We start from the raw sequence: 17,499 nt of genomic DNA, 5'->3' as shown, positions 1-17,499 counted from the left end.
CTTGGTGGAACCGATTCTTGAATCCTCCGGACGATTTCGGTAACGCTCCCCTGGGTTCGTTCGCCCGTACGAAGCTGCATTGGCGTACCGGTTCGTAAATGTTTTAGTTGGGTGAAGGAAAAAAAATCCGCAACTCCGAAGATATGCGCTTTCGAAACGGGACAGTGAGATGGCGTACCAGGGCGAAGGAGAGCAAAGAACCTACAAAAGGGAAAAACTTTACGAATGAAATGGATCAATTCGCCCACGATAAACGACCGATCCGGGGCGTTCAGTGGGGTTGGGGTTCTGGGGCAACGTGAGTTAGAATGTTGCCCGACAAACTTCCAAAGAGGCTGATAATATTTCCTAGCGCCCATGGTTCGTTCGTTCGCCCAAGTTTCGGGGCGCACTGTGGTAAATGTTGGCGAAAAATGGTTGCCTTTCTGGTGGAGTGAAATTAGTACCATTTGGTGAGCGATTCAATCGGCAAATGTGTGCTTTGGCCCAAACACACACACAAACACACTCATTGTTTTCTCACCTTTTGGTGACTATCGGCTTGACATCGTTACGGGTTTGTTGGTGGGAAATTGTCACACAATGTATGTCCTCGAGCGCTGTGAAATTCCTGCGAGACGAAGCAGTTGTCAGAAGCTATTAGGCGTTTGGTATTGTGTGTGTGTTGAGATAAGCATCGACAGGGCTTATGGTCGGGGAGTCTTTGCTTTGATTGGTGACGGTGATCTTTCGGGAAGTTTTCGGTACCATTCGAAGTCGAAGATAGGATTGTTATTTTGGTAAGTGGTTTTGCGTTGCTTATAATGTGTCAATTATTTTTAATGACATGGAAGAGTTGAGGTGTACAAACAAACGATGGCCGTGTAGATAGTAGTAGCTATTATTTTCACAAGTTTTACCATCGGCCAAACTTAGTGTACAAGATAAAGCGCAATGCAGCTGGCAGAATCACACACATGTGGAAAATTAATTCGATCAGGGTATTGTTTCCGGTTGGGTAAGAAGAAGATAAATGAAAGTGTTTGAAGTTTCAATATTTTATGGAAAGGATAATTTTCTACCCAACATTAACATAAAAACAAAGAACAAAAATAGATTTGAAAAAAAAAATTCATGTTCAGATTATTCGAAGTCTTTTCTAGCTACTATCTTCTGGACTTTCACCCACTAGCAAGTCCGATGACAGCAGCAGTTTTGTGAGGTTTGGTTTTCAAAGATAATTTCGAAAATATCATGATCGGTACAGTAATTTGAGAGTTCTATCATGTGAAGCTAGTGATCAACAGAAAGAAAGGAAAACAATTATTTAAGACTTAAAAAATAATGAAAAGAGCTCATAAATGGCGACCACATGAGATACAGAAGATAACTCTGAAATGATCTTAATGAGTATGTCCTATTGATTCACTTATATCCTATTAGGTCTAAGTTACAGAAACCTAAGAGACATCACAAAAGTGATAAGGACCTCTAGACCTTGTAGGCCGTTGATTGATTCTACGACGCATTAGGGCTGTCAACCTAGGTAGTAAGTGACCGGTGTAATAACTAGAGCGATCTTTTTGATCCAAATTACCTGCGTCATTGGTAAATTTATTATTTTGAGCAAAAATTCAAACTATAAGATCTTTTTGGAATGTTCACAAGATTCCTTTTAGATTCTCTTAAGATATGGACGTTACCAAGTATTATCACGGAATCGATCCTATTCAAGAATCCAGCATGTGTCAAGTTTGGGTTGTAATGGCTGCTCACATAATAACGAACGGAATAGAGGATTAGACGAGGAAATGGTGATCCTCCTCGTGAAGCATCCTAATAGCGTTCTCAGCAGCATGTACAGGTTGATTGAAGAGAGTGGAGCCTGCGAGTCAATCCGATAGTCCATGAGTCTTGCTACGAAGGATCGTTGTGAGTTTCGGGCACTCAGCCGCTGCATTGCTAAACCAATGCACACACAACGTTCGCTATAATGCTCGAGAGGCATCAAAGAACTCAGAGCTGGAGGGATTCCAACAGCGCCTGTCGTCGAATAGCCAAAGGCAACAACACTACTACTGTGTTCCCAAGCTAAGTATCCAACAAGCAAGCAGAAGAGCATTTTAGTCGATATCGTTCTTAGATTCTTCGCTGATTTCCGGTATCTACGCCTTCGTCCCTAGACGCCATTCGACTGGATAACAGCTATAACAAAATCGGCCATTAAAATAATCAGATGTCTATAATTAAAAATTGGGGGTAGCTCGGTGGTCGAGGTGATAAAAGCGCTGGATTTCATACAGTAGGACCGGGACTCAAATCCCATCCAGACTGTCTCTCCTTTCACATATCTTTATACTTGAATACCGATAAAATCAAGTCACATAAAGCCATAAATGGCAGACCAACACCTTTAGAAGTCGTAGGTCCAAGGAAAAAGAGAAGATTGAATATTTCATCACATTTATCATTAATAATGCACCAATAACTCCCTATGAAATATTTTATCACTGAAAGAAAAATAGAGCTCCTAGCGTTAAACAGCAGAAATATTTGATTGACTACAACTCTTAGGGATCTTCAGTTGATAAGGCAACATCATCGCCCTTTGTAGCTATGGAGGGTATTTAACGTCTCAACAATATCCTGATGTCCCAAAAGTAGCATATATACAGCAATCTCAGAGGAGGACAAAGCGTGTATAGATGCTGAATTTTCCTCTTCCACGAAGAAAACCGTCAAAGCTCTAAATTTGCGATTACCAAAATCCCAACGAATTATTGCATCATCCAGCAGTTTACTCACGTTCAGTAATCCTGCTGGTAATTAATCCTTACAAGGAACTCCACTCGAGATTTGGTGAGATTTTTCCCGGTGACACTCGCCAACCTTTCACGCAAGTGTGTTTGTTTAGCACTCGTACGGACTCTGACTAACCCAGTGATGAATGGATGTGCAGCCGCTGTGTATCTTAATCCAATCGCCCTCCGATTTGTAACGACTGGGTTATGTTCAATATCATTACCAAGATTCCGATGCTTGCCCACACACACACACACTCGACGTGCCTTACATTTTTCTGAGCCTGTTTGCCTCCAAGGGTGAGATCGAAACTGTAACGCTTATCGAAATCTCGGTTCAAGTGATTCTTCCCCGATACTGACCCACGAGGAGCAAAAAAAAAACAAGAGCAAGAAAACGCACACGATACAATCCAAACCCACCCATAAACTTGGGCGTGTGGGGAGGGTGGAAAAATCACCTCCCGGGAGCGGAAAATGTGCCGAATCTCGAGTAGTTTGTTTGGGTGGATTACGCGCCCGAAGCAGCAACCGATCTTCCCCGGATGAAAACCGTTGCCCAATCGTTTCCTGTCCATGGGGCGTGGGGCGATACACATCGCTCGCAAACCGTGCGGTACCGGCCATTTCGGCGGTTGACCGGACCGAGTGAAAAAGTATAATGAATCAGTTGTGGCGCGATTCTCCAACGGTCTGGTCGCTAGTCGCCAAGATATTCGCGGTGATCGTGTACTCCCTCTCTCTCTCGCTTTCTCTCGATGGAGACGCTCTAACGTGGCGTTTGGCGTTGACGTGGTGTGTGTGTGTGTGGGGGGGAGTATGGAAAATTTGAGGAGGGTTGGGTAACCGACGTTAATTGATTCGTGGGCCGTGTGTACAGTGAGTGAGTGAAAACCTATCAACGCAGCGCGTGCTTTGTCTTGGACTCGTCCCGATCCTCGCCAATTCTCGATCCATGTCGATATGGGGCAGACAAACAAAAAAAGTGCTCCAAGTGTTCCTGCCACAACCATACGGGAATCTCTAATTAATAGTGTTCCGGCCGTCAGGTTGAGCAGTTTGCTCCCGAAAGTGTCCATCACCGTGGGGTGAATGTATTAATTTTCACCCGCTGTCACAGATTGAGTGATGTCGTTTCCACGCTTCTTTCTCTCTTTTTTTGTTTATGTGTTGCATCTTAAGACACTCCAAGGAAAAACTGGGGCCGTCGGTTTGCTGGGTGTTCCGAAAAAGAACATAACTCGCCCCGAACGGTACACACCATTGCTCCCGTCCCATAAATGAGCATTTGCGATCGTTCGGAAATCGGCTCACCACCACCCAAGGGTGGTTTTGGAAAATGGTGTGTAGTGGTGGTGTTTGCTTAACGTGTTTCCAACTCACCCGCCGCCCTTTTCCACGCTTTTACCGTGTGTCGGTGTATCAAACCCAAGAATCCATTGCCATTCGATGTATACGTCGAAATGAAACCATTAGCATTCGACAGTAAAATTAGTTAGACGTAATCTTTCCCCGGTAAAATTGCCCCGAGGGAGGTTTTTCCACCGATGGTACGGTGAGCACCGACCGACTACGAACGATGGGCGAAAACTCCGTCGAAACAAAGACGCATCTGGCGTGTGTGTGTGTGTGTGTGGGCCTGATGTCTGCTGGGATGGAAATTTATAGTCCCATCCTGTTCTAGAGCTCTCTCTCTCTCTGTCTCTCTCTCTCGCTGCTGTTTTGTGGTAGCTGTTTAGCAACAAACCACCAGCTAGTAGTGGCACGAGATCGGTAAAATCGCCGAGCCGTAAGCGTCCGTAGCTGCGTACGCAAATCGTTATCGTATTCGCGCATATCGACCTCGCAGCGGTTTTAATAATGAACCTTATGAAATTCTAAACATCCAACCACCACCCACTCTTACCCTCGTTTGGGGGAGGGGGTGGAAAACATTTGGCACACTCCGACCGACCTCGAAGCTCAAGTTGCCGCAGGAAGAACAAGTTACCAGTACTGCTTGAGTTCTCAAACCCGTTTCGCCCCCGGGACTGGCCCGGGTTCTGCTGAGGTCGGAAATCGCACTCAGGGTGAAAGTAATAACATGTGCATATATACACCAACAAGAAGCCCGGCCTCAATAGGTCACGGGGTACTGTGTATATCGATCGTGGCGTGCCTCTGCATCTGCTACCGGGCGCGAAAGAAACTCCGACTGCAGCACAAAGGCATCTCAAGTTGTTCCGATGCCGGCAGAACCAGATGCACCGGCAGCTGCATCACAATTGAATGCCGCACACAATCAAACCCAGGCGCCACAGACACGTTAAGCAAATGGGCCTGGAAACGCGCACACGGACGCGCATGAAGTGTTAATGTCATTATTTGCTTGACGACGTTCGGGCACGATTTTCCTCAGTGCTTGGCATACTACCCTCGGGTATTGGAGGGCAGCTTCTTACCGAACTTCTTTTTGCATTGTTGCTAGTGCGGGTGCTGCTGTTTGTTTTTCTATCGCATCGTGTTTGATGAAAATATTATTGGTACCGTTCGTGGCTCGTGCGTTTTCGGTAATGTCCCGTGGAAAAGTGTTTCCGATCCGATTATTGATCGGTAGTGTGTGGTAGCGGTGGCGATCGGATTTTGTTGTTTGTTTTTCGGCTAACTCTGTGTTAGTTTACTGGTTTTTGTAAGGCAAGTGTTTGTCTGGTGAGGAGAGCTACTGTTTATAAATCACTGCAGCTCAAGAGTCTTGAGCATGGTCGATGGCGCACTAGCTCGAGAGGAACGGTCGATGGGGCGAAGCAAAGTTAATGATGTTGCTTTGTTTAGCTCACGATCAATCTTATTTGTGAAGAATGTTGCAGTTCTAACAGTGATTTTTGCAGATTGTGGAAATTTATATGATGATCATGAGGGTTTTATTAGGATTGTTAGGGATCTTATCTTTTGCTACAGTAAGGGTGGGCAAGCATTTTTCGAAGAAGGCTAGAGAGTTTAAAAAAGATTTAAATTGTGGTTCAGAAACCCCAAATTTTTAAAATTACTCAATTGTTCAAGTTTTCGAGGACCTTTGCTTATCTCAATAGAATCCCCACCACAGATATTCTAGAACTCTGGTCAACTTTGGTTTCGTATATAGGAAATATATTGGGTGTCTCGAGGATGGGATCATGTCTGCTTTGCGATACTTGCTAATGGTATTTTGTCGGCTCAGCTGGCTGGATGAATTTAACCTGCGGGCCGAACATTGCCGACTTATGTGCTACTTAGTGAAGTAATAACCTAAACGGAAATATTTGTTGAAATTACCAAAAGCTTTTGAAACTTACGCTTTAATGCAGGATTGCGCTATGGGATACATATGCACCAGCTCGCTCAAATCTGATACATTTATTCCAAAGGTTATGATAATTATGATGGAGTGGTCCGGGGGCCGAGGCGACAGCGGCACCGGTCTTCATACGGCAGGACCGGGTTTCAAATCCCATCTAGACCGCCTCCCCGTACGCAGGGCTGGCTACTCTGCTTTGGGTAAAAGCAAGTAACAGAAAGCCAGAAATGGCAGGCCGAGACCTCTCGAGGCTGTAGTATCAAGGTAGAAGAAGAAGAAGTTTCTTACCAATACTCTCAACTCGATTTTTCTTTGGTAGAAGAGATTATTTTAAGAAAAAGATTTGTTTTCAATTTGTTTAGCTTCTATGATATAAATTGAATCAGGCCTGACTGATAACAAAGCTTTTCTATAGGATTTCCTACACACTGTCAACCATAATTCTGTCTCCTATTCATATTATTAAAATCGTGTCTTACAGAAGACAACGTTTTAAGAACCTGTAAATCTACATGGTACATTTTGAGTTGAACAATTTTATAAAACCTTTCGCTTTTCGGTTTTATTAAATTGTTGTTTTATGCTTAAAAAACAACAGTCTTACTGTATTCTTACCGTTGTCATGTCAGTAAATACTTTTTAAGCATGTCAATAAAACTTATTTAAGACTGAAGCCAGAATAAATATTTTCAACATTGTGCTATTTGTATCGGTTTTGAATTTATTTCCTTGCAAAAAATAGGTTTTCTCATCTTGTACGATGTTTGACAATGAATTAAACTTTTATTTTAATGTGTAGTTAGAGTTTCACAAGTTGATACATTTTTCCTTCGTATTAAAATGGCTCCACAATGTAACAAAATTTAACAAAGACAGAGTGTAGCAAGATGAGAAGAAAGGAAATATAGTGCACTCAACATGACATCAACAAGCATCGGAACCTTTAAAAAGTATCAGCAGACTTTTAGAAAATTCAAATTACCAATGAAATAGCAGAAAAACGAACAAAAAAATCACAATTTTTTTCTGCAGGATACAAGAACATCTTAAAAATATGTAACCGAGTTTGAGTAGATTAGCAGATTTGAGAGATTAGTTTAAATAAGGCATGAGCTTACCCCAGTTCATTGCTTATAATTCTTAAATACAAAACGATGTCGCTATTTGTTGTGCCATAAAAATGATTTTCTAGCCAATTGGGGCCATTTTGAAGCATTTGAAAGTAAGCGAACATCAAAGCGGAAATAAAACTCCGGGAATAAAAGCTTACCAAACTCCGACCGATAACGTGCAATAACGACCGTTTCAAACGTATAACCATTTCTCGTAAAACAATGCTCCTCGAATGCTTCCGAGAACTAAGCTTAGCCTTTTTTTTAAACTCATCATTCTCCCTCCTAATGAGATGCTTATGCTTATGTGGGAAAGTACGACTTGTGTGTGAAAATGCATGAATAAACTTATCATGTCATTATTGTAAACACTGTGACATAAAAAACAACCGAACGTTACATCTTTATTGTTATCTGTAGCGTGTGTTACAACAAGGGAATAAAAGCGGTATCCTTCTTGTGGGATTGATATGTAAGAGAAGCTTTATTATGCTGGATCATCTATAGGGGAATCAAACAGGCAGCTTTTTGCTGTAGTTGTTAAAATCAAAATTCCATAACACGTTCATTAAACATAAGGACCGGGGCCTTCCAAAAGCCCCCGAAAAGCTACCGTTTGCGCCGTTGAAGTATGGCAGAAGCGATCGTAAAAATTTTAAGTGACTATTCGTGCTGCATTTTTAAGTAGCGTATGGCACATGGAGCCTGCCGCGTATTGGTCAATTCAGTCCACCTAGCATTACGCGGATGTGCTGTGTGTTGTATAAATGAAGCACAAGTAAAACAACACTCACAGCACATCACTTATCGCATTGTTTCAGAAGCGTCGAGAGGAATTTCGGTGCCCATTTTCGCAAACAGTCGAATTTGTTAAACGGTTGGGATGATTTCTGTATGCTGGGCTGTACGCTTACCTTGACTTCGTTTTGTTTGCCGGCGTTTGTTTGTACAGCCGCTTTTTGCAACATGCGTGCAATTTTATGAGTGCACTTTTTAGGGCACCGCAAAGCGTAACCGGTGACATGTGTTAGCGCCAGTTGACACTCATTATCATTCAGCTGACGGATGGAGCGCACGGTTGCCCTGGCTTTATTTTTATTGATGAATTGTTCCGGATGTTTGCCATTTCGTTGCGTGTTCGACTGTCTTGCTTGCTTTATGTAATTGAGGCATTCGAAAAATTTCGATCCGTAGTTGATGGAATTCATCAAAATTAGATTATACTATGATCCTCTTATACTCGTGAAAATGTTACATTGCCCTCGAAGTTTTAAATTCAAATAATTCGATCTTGCTGGAAGCGCTCAGTGCTCCGTGAATAATAGAAACCGAAATCCCTGCTCACCTAACGAGTGACTGCCTCCCAGCGAGCAGCATTACGCGATCGTTCGGCTCAAATAACAGCAGCTATTCAATTAGTGTCATGTAGCGTCAATGTGCGCCATTGCTTCCCGGCCCGCGAAACAGCGAACAAACGATCCCCCTCCACCGACGTTTAAGTGTTTAAAATTTCATGACAGTCCGTTCGCTCGCGGCTGCTGCCGTTAATTTCCGTTTTTCCTGCCATCCAGAATGTATCCCCGTGGCACGATGGATGTGATGAACGAAACAGCGTTCACAAATTATAAGCATCGAGCGCGGTTCGTTCTGGGAGGAAATAATTGCGCTCATCAAATCAACCGCCACTGACAGACAGCTGACAAATGCTGGAGGGAATGTGGCATAATTAGCCAAAAACGGGAAAATCGTCCGAGTGCGAAATCGCAAAATCTCCGCCGGACGCGAAGAAACGGCCCTGGGGTCGGGTGCAACCAATTCGTTTCGAAGAAATTGACAGCTTGCGAAAGCTGCGAACACAATGTTAACAATAATATTGTTTCCTCGTTTGACCGGGTTGTATGCCTTTTTTTTTGCACTCATCCATTTCATCCCGTTTTGCTGAAGTAAGGTGTGAAGTGAAGTTGGAGCTGGTTTTGTTTTTTGTTTCGCTAGGGTGTTTGTGATTTATGGGATATTGTTGCTATGAACAGCGGCTTGCCTTTATTTGAAGAACGTTTTTCTTGTTTGCTTTGGGGGTAATTGGTCAAATTTAAGGAGTAGATGTTATACATCTCGTTTAAAGCGTTGATGCTTTTGTGAGTTTTTATTGAAAACATCCAAAACTAGCTGATTGTAAAAGAGCTGGGATCTTTCAATTTATTCGATAAGTTTATTTTGGATTGAATTGCATTATTTAATGTATAACTCTCTTATCGGTGTTGTTAGTCTATGCTATAATTCATTTGCTAAAATTAATTTCAACTCATGCGTTTGATTTATACTATCTGCTCTAGGAGTTGCATAAATGGATTTCTATTTTGCTACTATTCATCTGACCGGTTTTGCCTTTGATCGAAGTTGATTGCAAAGTTTCATAGTCGCCTTTCATATCACCCCTATTTTTAGCAATATTCCGTTATATGATTGCAAATTTACATTTTCATAACATTGTTGAATTGTTAAAAAATCGAAACCTTGTTATATCCAGAAGTACGGTTATTTATATATGGTAAATTAGTGTTTTATTGTATAGATTCAATTGTTTAAATTAAATTATGATTCAAATTGATAATTATGGAGATTGACAATGTTCGGAGGTGTTTTTTTTATTAAAAAGGAAGGGTTTGACCGTATTTCTTAAGCATAATTTACAAAAAGTTCATCTTTCACTTTAGTTGTTCCTCCTAACCTCGAAAGGGCCTATAGTGGGTATGCTCGGTTGTTTCGTTGAGTGGTGTTACGTTATCGGAAGGTGAAATCCTGTCCCTAGCATTTGTAGACCTCTGGTAACGGGAGGGGATATATTGTCCTGATTGTAGGGATTTTTTTAATTTTAATATAACAGCCTAGGAATTTACGGTTACCCTATGTGTATGAAATAGCTGAAGCAGAGCTACGGTTATAGCGAATCTTCATTTGAGGGGCAAGTTTTATTTGAAGGTAAATTTTAGTAGCAAATTAAATGCACTTGCTAAAAAATGCTTATATTACAAAAGGGGCGTCGGTCTACACACGGGCAGGACTGGGGATCAAATCCTATCAGGACCGTACGCAGGACTGACTATCCAGCGTCGGGTACAATCAAGTCAAAGAAATTCAGAATTGGACATACCGAGACCTTTTGAGCATGCAGTTTCGTTTCATGATAATTAATTTAATTCTTGAGGCATACTATATCAAAAGTTTTATCAAACTGAACGTTTTTACCAAATTGACCACCGTGTATCTGTCCATGTTAAAATGAATTATCAACCACTAACTGATCATGTCGATTAAAAATATTTTCAACGCTTTTTTATTAATGTGGAAGTCTTACAACTCTAGACAAATCGCTTCTAAACGCGAGGAAAATCCTCTCAATAAATTATCCATTTAATTACTGTCTGGTGCAAAAAAAAGGGTATCTAACAGCCAGCCAAAGCGGCTCAGCCCGATGGTCCTTACAAGGATGAATTCCTCAAAGATTGTACGGAAACATTCGACCACTTCCACCACGACCCTATTTTATGCATCACAAAATTTGTCATCTGCTTCCATCGTGCGCGCAAAAGTAATCGCTCAACCGTTTGTAATGCGATAAAATTTAGGGATGGGAGATCCTCTTAAATTCTGACAGTTTTGTTGCTTTATTCAATCGGGATGCTTTCTCCTCAGTTTTGTTGTTGCTAATCTTTCTGGAGGTTTTCTCCCTCCCAGTTGAGGTTTTTCTGCGCACAGGAAACGGCGAAGGTAAACAGAGTACAAACGGAAACCGTCCGTCCATCCGTCCGTGCGTTCTCACTCTCTCTCTTTCGCTTGTCGTCTTTTTTTGGGGGGAAGCAACCCACAACCGTGGTGGTCTTGTGCTATGCTCCACGACGGATTCATTTCATCAACTGAAAATAAACATTTTCTACCTTCAAGGAGCATGATGTGACATGAAGGAGAAAAAAAAACCTTTCGACGCGTCCATCCCAGATGGAAAGACAAAAAAGGGAAACAAATAGTGAGCTGCCATCAAAAACCGCGGATGAGTCACATGCTGCTGCTGCTGTCGCTGAAAGATGAAACTTTTCCTAAGTGAAGCGCAAAACGTGTGCATTGTGTGTGTGTGTGTGTTTTGGTCCCTCGCCACCTCCCTCCCGGAAGCACCATCTCCCGTGCCGTGGTCGAATCCATGGAGAAGAAGAAAATAGCCATGTCTTGCTGTGCCGGGTACGAGCTCGTGGCGTTGGACGGACCGGAAGCGAGGTCCGGTTTTCCCGAAATTCATCCCCAGCCGCGTCAGCTGGATGCGTCCCGGCGAAACGAGATAACGAGCAATTAACGAGCAGCAAATCTTGCCTCAGCTTGGACGTCCTGCGGTGCGTCTTTGAGGTGGTCGTTCGGGGATGTCCACGTGGGATGGGTCGCTCGGTCGCCCCTTCCGTTGCTTCGTTGCCATTTTCCGATGGCGATGCGACTCAGCTGTACCAACAAAAACCTGGCCGCGACCATGGCCACCGCTCATCAGCTGGAGCTGGGAGTTTCGGCTGATCGCTGTCGCTTACCTTCCATGGTACTGCTGGCGAACCTCATCAAATCACATCGTTTGGCCATTATAATCGTTATGCTAGTGAGTTGTTGATGATGCGCCACCGTTGAAGCTGCTGGGCCGCGTTTGATGAGCAACATACGATGAGCTGGCTGGCGTTAGGCGTTACCAACTGTCCAGCATCGAGTTAATGAAAGGAAAATTTGTTCCCACCAGCTCCACGCGCCAGCAGCATTGGGTACGGTCGAATGATGGATTTATTTTTAACGATTCGCTCTATTCGGTCCTTCGCCCGATTTTCACCGTGGCAGCTTGTTGCCACCGAGATAAACGCACATTACGGGGGACGCGTACATGGGGCCGTTTTTCTTCTTCCCCGACCCGGTAACGATACAATGGTACGCCAGACTTACAGTACAACCCCTAAGCAGTAACACCTTCAGGAGGGAACCCCCACTACTGATGGAAACCATTCGGCCTACCGGACTGGTGCGATCGCGGCCAGATATGCGTGTGTGTTTGTTTCACGTTTGTTTATCTTGGAAAGTAGACTCATTTTCGCCGCACCGTCAAGGTAAATTGGTTTGTGCTGGTTGGTAAGATTAATGAGTTGGCTGGTTGGGAGCTCGTTCGTGCTTGGCTTCCTTTTTTTTTCAATTGCTTCCAACAAATGCCCAAACCCAGCCAAGCGCAGCGATCGACAGCGGTGGACCAGGTAGTGGAACAGGTGTTAGTAGCCGCATCGCGCGGGTGATTTAAACGCGCACCGTTGCGCGTAATGTTTGTACGTGAAGCGGTGAGGTGAAAAATTGCAAGTGTAGGTTATTTAGGAACTTGCTACCGCGGAACACCGGGCGGCGGTATGTGTGTGTGCAGGGGATGTATAAATCTTGACAATGTCAATATTCTTGGGGAAATTAAAATTTCTTCACTCAGGAATGGAATGTGAATGTGTGGGTGATGGTGGGTAGGAACTAGGAAGATTGTTTTTAAACCCTAATGGGATGTGTGTGTGTGTGTGGGAGATAAAGGTTGGATTCTTCGGATACATAAACAATGCAAGAGCTAAAAGCATAACGATGACTGAGTTTTCGGAAACATGTTACCAACTTGCTAAACACATCCACAATTGAATTGTTTTTAGTCTAAGGAGTAGATTGTTCTATTTTTGTGTCATTTTTTGTGTCGAATTTCGCCAGCCGTTGAATTGTTTTTGAGTCTAACTTAAAAAATTTTGAATCAGATTTAGGTTAGATTAAAAATATACGAAAAAAAGTTGACAAAGTATGCTGCAGTATGCACTGCTTTTAAAAAAAGACTACAATTTCTGCATAACATTATCAACATCTCGATTTAAGTTGTTGTATTACAAGAATTTAAAATCTTGCAGTTAGTTTGTGCTGTCAATTTTTTGAGCTCAAAGTGTGCCACATGATTGTGGTCTGGTCTGCTGGTATAATTCTAGTTTTGCTGTTGACATTTAAGTCTTCAGGTGGCCCGCTGGCGAAAACGATAGCGGCACTGGTGATCACACGACAGAACCGCGCATTAAATCCCATCCAGATTGCCTCCCCGTACGAAGGAATGACTAACGAGCTACGGGAGCTAAAATCAAGTCCCAGTCTTTTGTATTGATCGTCAACCATTGCTCTGTCTAATGTTATATAAGTGCCATTTCCAAAGCTTATAATTCTTCATTTGATGAGAAGAAATAGAGATGCCGAGAAGAATTGGTCAGGAAGAAAAAACTGATATGATTCAAAGATACTGAAGTAATCTGGAAGGACTACTGAGGCAGAGAGTCATCTAGTCATGATAAATAATTGCTAGTACTTGCTTATTATTATTTTTCCACGTAAATATATTGGATGTTTAATAGCTTCGTTGAAGAAGTTATCCAATTGTTTAACAAATTTTTTCAGTTAAAAAGCTTAGAAAATTAAATCGATTTGGGTGAATTCATAGCCAAGATTCCTGGTAGATTTGTTTGAAGGTAGACCGGTAGTTTATGCGACAGCGGCGTAGGTCTTGGCAAGACCGGGGTTCAAATCTCATCAATCAGCCGTTTCCCCTATAGCGAGGGCTGACAATTCAACTATGCGGTATCGATAAGACTAGATTGCTAGAAATGGCAGGCATGATCTTAAAAGATTGTTAGGCCCAGAAAGAAGAGGATTCCCGATTGACATATTCTTGATTAACTATGGACGATATGATAATCAGACAGAGTCCCAGTTTGAGGTCAAATTATCTTGATCACAAATTTTGACGTATGTATCAAGTATTTTTACGATACGGAGTACTACTCAAGTATACTTTAATAAAAAAAATCGTCAAATATCATGCAAAAGTAGGTCACCATGAGGGGCTCAAAATTTTCTAAATTTCAGGTGCATGATAAAAAAAATGTTGTGCTGACTAAAAAGATGGACTGGTTGAATTTTATCATTCCAGTTAATTCGCTTTCACTGAGATAGCCTTATAAAATTCATGATTTGGGTTTTTTCCACTTGAAAACATTAGCGAGGATTTATCAAGTTCTTTCAAGCATTTCGTTACAAAATCTCTTTCAAATTAAACTATTCAAATATAGCTGAAACAGAAAACTGCTCCAACAATAAAGCCGTTTTATGTTACAACTTTTTAATTCCAACCATTAACACAATTTAATGAACCTTCTTTGCACTGATAAAAGATGACGTGGGAGAAGGCATCTTAAAGGCTTCGTTTAAATGCACATAATGATACGATCCGAGGCCACCGTCTCCTCTCGAGAGCACCCATCACCCTACTGCTGGCCATTTTACACGTACTGGAAAATGGGTTTCCTGAACCAGCCTTTATGTTCCGCTAAATGGGAAAGCATCATCGCACGACGCTTTTTTTCCTATTCACTGGCGAAAATTCTTCCTTACCGACTGCCGCCTCTGCCGCCGGACTGGAAAGTTCACCAAAGCGAAGTCACGTAAAGTATTTTCTATTACCGCGGGGATGTAAAAATAATCTAAAGTATCTCACTCACTTTGTGCGATGTTAATCGTGGACGGAGACCTTCCCGCTACACTGGGTAATGAACTGGCGCGGGGTTGATGTTTCTGAGTGAAACATTTCCCGCTAAAGATACTTAAGAACGAGCGTTGAATGTTGGGTTGGGAAGGTATTTTTTATCGTCAGTAGATTAAAAAAAACTTCAACCCGAATAGCTAAAGCCGCACGAGAGCCGTACGAGCAACGAGAGAGAGAGACAGAGAAAAAAAGCCATGGTCCCAAGATCGGAAGATGCATGCATTTTCTGAATGGCATTTGAGCGCGCGCGCTAATGGTTTGGGAAAATGGGTCGCGGGTGTCCCCCGTTTGCAGCATCGCACGTTTCATGCAGCTTGATAAATAGCCACCATTTAATAGTGTCGTTTAAAGTCTGCCCAGACGCTGTGCCACGGTGGATCTGGGGGGGCTGAGGCGAAGAATTGAGGTGCAGTGAAAGGACAAAGTTGCCACACCGAAGCCGACGACAATATATAGATCGTGCACCGGCGTGTAAGTGAACGATCGTCAAGGATAAAGTGACTTTCAAGTCGGGTGAAGTGGGCCGGGAACGCAAAAAGACACCGACCGAACCGGAACAATGGCATCACGTAAAACATCGACCGTCAGTGATAGTGGGACTGTCTTTGCCGGCGGCAGAATGCGACACCGGGCCGTGCCAGTGACAGTGAGTGACCGTGGTACCGCAAGTGGCAATTGCCGTAATGAACACAATCAAAACAGTAATGACCAGCGCCGGCAGGAACCACACTTTCCACAAATTAAAATCGTTATAGACGAACCGGAGCTGCCCGCCGGTGATCTGCGAACCGATGTTGCACTGGCGTTGCATACCTTACGGCGCCATTCGACACGGCGCCGCGGCTCAAATCCTCCTTCGTCGTCGTTGTTGGCGGCCGGAAGCAAAGGCTTAACCCCGGCACGAACGAAACCGACCAGTTCCGCCGCGTTCCTTACAATTTACGACGAACGGGCGGGTGGCGGGAGTGACGGTGGGTCGTACGGATATCCGGACAGCCGGGAGGATTTGCGGCAGTACGCGGCCGACTACGCTGACGAGGACGATGACTATGGGATCGATACGGATGGCGGGTACCGGCTGGCGCGGCATCGTATTGCTCGCGGTATGCAAGACGACTACGACGAGGATGAGCAGGAGGACGAAGAGGAGGAAGAGGAGGAGGACCTGCACGAGGAGGAGGAGGACGATGACGAGGATAATGGTCGAGATTACCATAGGTTTGGCCCGATTGCAATGACCCCCGTTTTTGCACGCCGCCATGTCGCAAAGTGCTTGTTGGTTTTAATATTGTCGCTGAAGCTTACTGTTACTAACAAGCTGCTACCCCGGGATGCACGCGGGCGTATGTTGCTGGCCGTACCTACTACACTAGGCTGAACGCTTCCCGGAATTACAAGCACCATCGTTGCTAATTACTTTGTGCTCATGTCGAATCGAACGTACAACTTTTGGGCCTGCCTACGCGCGTTGGTTCGGTCGCTAATGATGTTTGGCTTCGTTTAATCCTTTGCAAAACACGCATATATATACGTTCGGAAAACTAACGCTTTTGAGGTTAGGATAATCGGTGCGATAAGGATGATTCGAGAGCAACGACGTGGAAGAAATCTAATTTACAGTGTAAATAGGTCCAGTATGATGGGGCAAGTTGGACTGGTGAGTTTGGCAAATAATAAGCTGAATCGATTAAAGGGCACGATTGGTAATATTACTGATTCACTGGGAAAAGATTTTCATCGTAGTATTCATGCGTTAGACCAAAAACGAGGCGAGCGACCGGGATCATTCGTGCACTTATCGCACTAGATTTAGTGTAGTTGATTGTGTCGTTCAGATCGAAATAATTTTAAGTTAAATTGGTTCACTGCTACATCATGGAGGTTGGTCTATACCTCTCTCTTCTTGGCCTAACAACCTCTCTTAAGTAATGCCTGCCATTTCTGGCTTGCTAGACATTATGATAACACTAAGTTGAAGTTGTCAGTTCTCACTACGAGAGTTGATCTATCCATCAGATTCAATTATGAAAATCCTTCAATTCGTGAGCTTCGATGAACTGTCCTTGGTTAAAGAAACTTATATTTTCAAATTATATGATGATCTTGATTGAATAGTCTCATATGAGTCTATCAAACACTCAAGAGAACACAGGAGAGCTCATCTTTAAGGTTTTGATCCTTAATGGCAAATTAATTGAAGAATATTCAAGTTTTGTTTTGTATCAAATGACTTTCAGAGTCCCCTGTCACCCGATATGATGTTGGCCATTTTATATAATTTGGTATCCATGACCAAGTCCTTGATATCCGTTTGTATCCTCCAAAATTTGTTAATTGATCAAGCTCTGCAACCTCGAACAAGGATTTTTTCTAATACTTGGATGCAATACACTGGAGAGCAGGCTTCTAATTAATTGCCGCTTTGCAATTGTCCCCGAGATTTCTCCTACTGGCAGCTTCGGCCCTATACTGCTCTTATTAGACCTTTTGGCTATATTTATTTTGCTTTAAATAAAATTAATTTAAGAGTGCTTCAACACACAATCAACTCATTTCTGGTCCGACATTCAATTTCTGAAGCATAGTTTTAATTTAAACGAACCAATTTGCCGCACCGTACTGGTGATGTCCAATCAAATCTGTTATCACTAACTAAACTAATCTGGTTCACTTCTT

General features: G+C 43.0%; 1 protein-coding gene across 8 annotated transcripts in view; it reads left to right on the top strand.

Annotated features, from left to right (window-relative positions):
* Nucleotides 1-17,499, top strand: part of LOC118509514 (potassium voltage-gated channel subfamily KQT member 1-like) — a 240,523-nt gene that overhangs the window by 108,021 nt on the left and 115,003 nt on the right. For 3 of the 8 annotated variants that reach the window (XM_036050207.1, XM_036050206.1, XM_036050205.1), the window contains exon 1: nucleotides 16,023-16,041. The exons of 4 other annotated variants lie outside the window; for them this stretch is intronic. The gene's annotated coding sequence lies outside the window, so the exon portion shown is untranslated. Of the gene's footprint in view, nucleotides 1-16,021; nucleotides 16,042-17,499 lie in introns of those variants that run through there. One more of the 8 variants, XM_036050203.1, reaches the window with a different exon arrangement.

The sequence above is a fragment of the Anopheles stephensi genome, chromosome 3, assembly GCF_013141755.1.
Source record: "Anopheles stephensi strain Indian chromosome 3, UCI_ANSTEP_V1.0, whole genome shotgun sequence".
Taxonomy (NCBI): Eukaryota; Metazoa; Arthropoda; class Insecta; order Diptera; family Culicidae; genus Anopheles; species Anopheles stephensi.
Note: the sequence above shows the minus strand (reverse complement) of the source record. Positions and strands in the feature narration are given on the sequence as shown.